The sequence below is a fragment of the Thermobia domestica genome, chromosome 9 (assembly GCF_964235325.1).
Source record: "Thermobia domestica chromosome 9, izTheDome1.hap1.1, whole genome shotgun sequence".
Taxonomy (NCBI): domain Eukaryota; kingdom Metazoa; phylum Arthropoda; class Insecta; order Zygentoma; family Lepismatidae; genus Thermobia; species Thermobia domestica.
The window spans coordinates 199943821-199951106 of record NC_137462.1 but is presented as its reverse complement, the minus strand read 5'-3'; the positions used below and the strand labels follow the sequence as shown (position 1 = coordinate 199951106).

Here is a 7286-nt window from a genome sequence, read left to right as displayed (position 1 = left end):
GACCGTTGAGGACTGGAAACGTGTGATATGGTCGGATGAGTCATCCTTCACCCTATTCCCAACCACGGGCCGTGTTTATGTGTGGAGAACGCCCAAAGAAGCTTATGATCTGCAGTGTCTCCGCCCAACTGTGAAACATGGCGGCGGCTCGGTGATGCTGTGGGCCGCCATGTCATGGTTTTCATTGGGTCCTGTGGTCACACCTAGCGACCGAATCATTGCCACCGATTATGTCGCAATTTTAGGAGACCACTTGCATCCTATGGTCCGGATGTTGTTCCCGAACAATGACGCCATCTTCCAGGATGGTAATGCACCCATTAACACAGCTGGCGTTGTTGCAGCGTGGTTTGAGGAACATCGGGATGAAGTTCAACACCTCCCCTGGCCCGCCCAATCCCCAGATCTCAACATAATTGAACATCTGTGGTCTGTCGTCTTGGAAACACGACTCCGGCGACGATTTCCATCTCCATCCTCTCTCACAGAACTGGCAGATGCCCTGCACGAGGAATGGTGTAAAATTGCACTTGCTACCTCTATGCCTCCATCCCACGTCGCATCAAAGCTGTTCTGAAGGCGAAAGGTGGCCCGACACCATATTAATCTGGTAAGTTGCCATTTCGTTCAGGTGTTTCCATTTTTCTGATCACCATCTGTATATATATATATATATATATATATATATATATATATATATATATATATAGATAGATAGATAGATAGATAGATAGATAGATAGATGGATGGATAGATAGATAAATGAAAACAACTATGTTTGTGACTTAATAACTCTTGAACCACCCAACCGAACTCTATTAAATTTTCAACATAGATGAGGTTTGGGCCTGGGGTGAATTTTATAATTTCGCTTTGGCGGTGCTACGTAGCTGAAGGAGTGGGGGAGATATATAAAAATGATCGAAAATTACCGATATTAATGTCGAATCCATACTTTTTGGGGTTGCTGAGATGTACATTGACCCTTCCGATACCGTTTAAATGCAAATCCAGTCCCTATTAGTGCTCCTAAAGGAGATGGTGATATGTAAAAATAACACTGGTATACAAAATTTTGCTTATTATTGTTTCTTGATGAATTTTTATGTATTTTGACCCCGTGAACACGAATCCGGCACTTATTGTTATGTAGTGTCAATAATTTCAGTGATATAAGCATGTTTTATTTTCCCACCTGTAATGGTTTATGCAGAGCAATTTATGTGCATTTATCTCAATACTTGCTAGCTGGTACCGCATTTGTTATTAAAGATAATTAAGCTGTAGCCAATTCTGGTAGTAATGAAATGGTCATAAAGTGCTGCTTCCACATTTTCTACAGTTATTTTATATTATCGTATAAGTCTATCTGAGTTTATATGCGTGTAGTTAAATATCAGTGTATAAGTGTCAGTGTGTGGTTAATGTATTTGAGCAACATGTCGTCCGGTCGGAAGAGCAAGTTACGTGCGGATTCCTTTTGTTATGTGTGCGGATATTATATTGGTCCGAAACAGTTGAACCATAGGATTGTGCCTGGAACAAATTTTTATGCAGCCTGTCAAGCTTACTTCGGAATGGCGGTTGGGGATCTTGACAAGCCATGGGCCCCACATGTGTCTTGTGGTAATTGCAGGTTGACGTTGGAACATTGATTGCGTGGGAATAGGAAAAGCATGCCGTTTGCCATTCCGCGAATGTGAAGAGAACCTACCAACCATCATGATGATTGTTATTTTTGCATGATCGACTTGACGTACTACAAGAAAGGCAGAACAGACGTCAGCTACAATACCCAAACATATCGTCCTCCCGAACACCTGTTTCGCATAGTGAAAAACTGCCTACTCCCTCACCTCCGCCCCAAACGGTTTTCAGTGAAGAAGCAGCTCATTCCGACAGTTTAGATAGTTCGTTCGTTTTGGAAGATAGTGAGAAACTTCATTTACTGAACCAAAAAGAACTAGATGATCTGATTAGAGATCTACAATTACCGAAAAATAAGTCCGAATTGCTATCATCACGACTCAGAGTGGAACTTTTTACTTTCTTCCTAGAAAATATCTAAGTACAGAAACAGACACCAACGTTTTTCCGTTTATTTTCCTGTTGAAGATTCATTGTGCTACTGTACAGTAGGGTGTATCGAAAAAAACTTTTTTTCGAAATCCAGTTACGGCTAGTGCGGATTTTTGGCCAAATGGCACCAATAAAACGTATAAAAAATCTCAACTCGATCGGACAACTCCTTCTGCTGCCGAGTAGAGCCCAAATATTAGAAAAATCAACAAAAAATTCACTTTTCAACTGATTTTCCAAAAAATATTTTTTAAATATTTCCTATATTTTTCGGTCTTTTAAATTATTGAAATAGCATTGGAAAGGAGAAATAAATACATAAAACAAATTTATTACGGTTATTTCTGTACACCAGAAGCATAAAAACCTAGTTAATTATTTGTAAAAATGCACTGATTTTCTGGCGTATCATACAATTAATTTTTAATATAAAATTTTTGAAGTCTCTTGAATAACGAAGAAAACACTTGTGTTAAATTCTAAGAGCAGTAATAGTATAAATAATTTGTTCCCAATGCCGTATGCATCTGCTTATTACACTAGATCGCCTGTCGCCCACCTCTCCCCGAACGCCTCTTCTCTTGTATTTGCCCAGCTGAAAGGATCTGTCTTATCAGTCGCCAGTAGTCAACCAACTGTGTCGAACGTGATTGTCGCTGCTTGAGTTATTTATTAGTGCTGTAGAGAATTTTAACTAAATAATTTGTTTTCGTGTGAAGTGCAGTATGTAGAAGTGAGAACCGTGTTTCAGTTGGGTTAAGTACTTTTTATTAGGAAGAGAGTGACAGATACGCTGACGTTATGGCATCGACAAGTTTGTTACGGTCTGACGTTAGGAATAGCATTATTGGGACGCCCAAGGAATTGGGTAGAACATAGCTACTAACCGTTGAAATGTATTGAGACAATACCTATGGGAGCGAGAAGAAAAAAATGATAATTTCGGGATCCTGGAAAGTGCCTTCAACAAAGGATTTATCTTCTATCGTCGACAGGAAGATTGTAGAAAATTGAGATTACGCTTCAATCTTGTGGTTCTTTGATCTAGAAGAAAAGGCACCTCTTGCACTGGCACTTTTCTTCGTTTTTCGCAGTTACAGGCAAGAGGATCGGAACACTTGCAAAAGGCTATATCAAATGAAATATTTTTGGCAGACTGTTGAAAATCAGCAATTCGTTTCGCACAAGTTGGTAAACCGGACTTTACTGAGTTTCGCAAGTCACGGACAATATTATGGTATTTCAATATCATTGCAACAATCCCTCTGACACTGAAAATTGCTTCGACGCTGATTGAGGCGTAATCTCAATTTTCTACAATCTTCCTGGCGACGATAGAAGATAAATCCTTTGTTGAAGGCTCTTTCCGGGATCCTGAAATTATCATTTTTTCTTCGCGCTCCCATAGGTATTGTCTCAATACATTTCAACGGTTAGTAGCTGTGTTCTACCCGATTCCTTGGGTGTCCCAATGTAACAGACCGTAACAAACTTCTCGATGCCATAACGTCAGCGTATCTGTCACTCTCTTTCTAATAAAAAGTACTTAACACAGCTGAAACACGGTTCTCACTTCTACATACTGCACTTCACAAGAAAACAAATTATTTAGTTAAAATTCCCTACAGCACTAATAAATAACTCAAGCAGCGACAATCACGTTCGACACAGTTGGTTGACTACTGGCGACTGATAAGACAGATCCTTTCAGCTGGGCAAATACAAGAGAAGAGGCGTTCGGGGAGAGGTGGGCGACAGGTGATCTAGTGTGATAAGCAGATGCATACGGCATTGGGAACAAATTATTTATACTATTACTGCTCTTAGAATTTAACACAAAAGTGTTTTCTTCGTTATTCAAGAGACTTCAATAATTTTATATTAAAAATTAATTGTATGATACGCCAGAAAATCAGTGCATTTTTACAAATAATTAACTAGGTTTTTATGCTTCTGGTGTACAGAAATAACCGTAATAAATTTGTTTTATGTGTTTATTTATCTGTTCCAATACTATTTCAATAATTTAAAAGACCGAAAAATATAGGAAATATTTAAAAAAATATTTTTTGGAAAATCAGTTGAAAAGTGCATCTTTTGTTGATTTTTCTAATATTTGGGCTCTACTCGGCAGCAGAAGGAGTTGTCCGATCGAGTTGTGATTTTTTATACGTTTTATTGATGTCATTTGGCCAAAAATCCGCACTAGCCGTAACCGGATTTCGAAAAAAAGTTTTTTTCGATACACCCTACTGTACAGATATCGGTTGTCTTTCTTAGGGCGATTGGCTTTCAATATGAACCAAAGGAATGGCGACTGTTCATGGACAGTTCGAGTACTAGTCTGAAGGCTGTTATTTTGCACAACGGAAACCAGTATCCTTTAATCCTTGTTGTATATTCTATTCACATGAAGGAAAGTTATTCAAGTGTGAAGGTGTTGTTGAAGAAAATTAAATATGAGGAACATCAATGGGACGTGTGTGGGGATTTCAAAATTATTGGTTTTCTTCTTTGGTTGCAAAGTGGTTATTCCTGATTTCTATGTTTGTGGGACAGTCGGCCAACTAAGCAGCATTATGATCAAACTGTGTGGCTTGAAAGAACGGAGCTTATTCCAGGAACACATAATTAATAAATGAAGTATTAGTGCCGAGGGAGAAGATTCTCATGCCAACATTACATATTAAGCTGGGATTGGCAAAACAATTTGTGAAAGCTCTGGATTGCAATTCACCTGCCCTACAATGTATCAAACAAATGTTTCCAGCTTTATCAGAGGCAAAAGTGCTGGCTGGCATTTTCACAAGGCCTGAAATTCGTGTCATGCTTAATAGTGCTACACTTAAGCAAAAAATGAAGGAGTTGGAAAGAAACGCTTGGGAGGCCTTTCATAAGTTGGTGACGGAATTTCTTGTTCATACCGAAGTGAAGCGTTTGATCACCAAGTTAAGACATTCATTGATCAATATTCAGCATTGTGATGTAGAATGTCTTTAAAATTACATGTTTCATTCACATTTGAATTTCTTTAGGGAGAATTTAGGATATGTTAGCGAATAACACGGGGAGAGTTTCCATAAGGATATTCAGATAATGGAAAGCAGATACCAAGGAAGGTGGGACTGTGGAATGATGCGTGATTATATTTGAGGGTTAGTCCGTGACGAAGTGAACATTTAACACAAAAGAAAAAGAACCGCTGATCTTCACGTTTGATTACGGAATTCCAGTACTTGAACACTTTCCTTCAATCTCAAGTACTTTTGTATGTTTTTTTTATAAGAAATGTAATAGTCATATATTTCGGTATTTTTGTATTGTTATGTAGATCTTTGTTACCCAGAAAGTTGATGTCTAAAACGTGTGTTATGTTTGTAATTCAATGTTCTATAAGATACAATTTTATAATATGTTACTTTTTCAATAAAATCTGATATGCTTATATCATCACAAATTTTGACATTACGCAAAAATAACTGCCAAATTCGTATTCAGCGGGTGCAAATGATTAAGAAAGCAATGAAAAATCAACAGAACCACGACTACAATGTTAGTATTATGCGTGTAGTTCAATGTTCTCATAAGATACAATTGTATAATATGTTACTGTTTCAATAAAATCTGATATACTTATATCATCACAAATTTTGACATTACGGGAAAGTAACTGCCATACTCGTATTCAGCGGGTTCAAATAATTAAGAAACCGACGAAAAACCAACATAAGCACGACCTTGATCAAAATTTGTATACTAGTGTAATTTAAAATGATTGGTATTAGTATGGAATTCATATGTTTCGGGGTCCCTAAGTTGATTTGTGACAGTTTTGGTGCCCTTTATGTCCAAAATGAAGCGTAGGGCTATTTCCCTGTACGAAGAACGAGGATTCGGCTAGTATATATATAAATAAATAAATAAATAAAATAAGATTTCGCTTTCACTCAAGATTTATCGCGTGAAGTAAGGAACGTGCATATATATTAATATTACAGTCTTATAAGGCCGACTATCATGATCCTAACATGATCTTTGAGACCTACTTTAAAGAGTAGGTCTTTTCTCATTTATATCCTCGGTAGGAAAAAGGAACGTAAAAATGCAAATGCAAATATACAAAACATAATTAAATTAAGTGTAATCTCATGGATTCAAACACGTAACACGTAAATAGTAAATAGTGTATAGATTATAAGTACAACAATCTTATAAAGAATTTAGTGAGCATGTAGAAACTAAAAGTAACAACTCTCTCCACTTTAATCCCATTTATTCAAGATCTCACCACACAGTGGCCCCGCGTAGCATAGTGGCTAACGCTCTCGCCTTCGGTGCGAGCGGCCCCGGGTTCGATTCCCGGTGGGGTCACTCGGTCGAAAAAGTGTAACAGCTTTTTCAGACCAGCCACCCTGACTGAGGTTTTCTTGGATTTTCCTCATTCACACCAGGCAAATGCCGGGGTGGTACCTAACTTATAGGTCCCAGGCCGCTTCCTTCATTTCCCAATCCTTTATTCCTTCCCTTTCCCCGGATTGTGTGCTCGCCGAGGGACGTCATCCCTCAAATCGTGAAGGGCTAAATGGCCATAGATGCCGAAAGCCCAGAAATCCAAATCCTAAATCCTAAGATCTCACCACACAATTGTCTGGCAGTCAGTGATATCGCATTTCTCTCCCCCCTCTCTCTATTTATCTATAGGGTACAGCATATGTAACACCCTTTTTAGCTGTCATTGCTTTATATTACATGTTATTATTACTATTGCATATTATTTTTTATTTTATTTTTATGTTTTGTTTATTTGTTTAGTTTTACAATGCTTTAAAATATTTTACAATAAATCTCTTTTTTCTTTTTATTGTAGGAATTTGAAATAAGTATGGCCTTGCGAAATTAACGAAGGAACAGAGTGAGAACGGATCAACTTTACTACGAAAACAAGAAAAAATAGTGCTGAAACCGTTTGTTTGTTAGCTGCAGAATTCAATATTCGACAGATGCAGAGTCAAAACATCATAAGCTCAAAAAGGAAATTTGAAAGAACTAGTAGTGTAGATGATGCCCCAGGATCCGCTAGGCCACTTTCAGCAAACAAGTGTGGAAAAATGTTTAGAAGAAAGATAATCATTCTTGAGCACTCCTCAAAGATCCAGTAGACGTCTTTCTCAAAAGATAGGTATTAGTGATAAGAGTATTCGTCGAAT

The 7286-nt window shown here is 37.8% G+C and overlaps 1 non-coding gene across 1 annotated transcript; it reads left to right on the top strand.

Annotated features, from left to right (window-relative positions):
* The first annotated feature begins 6375 nt into the window (after nt 1-6375).
* TRNAR-UCG (transfer RNA arginine (anticodon UCG)) lies at nt 6376-6450 on the top strand. The gene has a single exon. It is a non-coding gene; the product is annotated as a tRNA-Arg (tRNA).
* Nucleotides 6451-7286: the final 836 nt, after the last annotated feature.